Consider the following 274-nt stretch of genomic DNA (forward strand, 5'->3'; position numbering starts at 1 on the left):
TTCCGCTTTTTCATTTTCCGGTGTCAAAAAGGGGGGTTTCCATTTTAAAAAAACCACTTCCGGTTGAAGTAACCCACTTTCGGTCAAAATCAAAAATTGAAAGGTACGCCATTTTGGTTCCCCCTCGAAACCCTACAATATGAAACCCTTTTATATGAAACTTTTTTCGATTCCTGGCCACACAAACGAGTTATTGGATGTGATAGTTTCAAATGACTCACCCTGTATATATATATATATATATATATATATATATATATATATATATATATAT

This window comes from Odontomachus brunneus, unplaced genomic scaffold, assembly GCF_010583005.1.
Source record: "Odontomachus brunneus isolate Ranch 3 - 2012 unplaced genomic scaffold, Obru_v1 Obru_scaffold_057, whole genome shotgun sequence".
NCBI lineage: Eukaryota > Metazoa > Arthropoda > Insecta > Hymenoptera > Formicidae > Odontomachus > Odontomachus brunneus.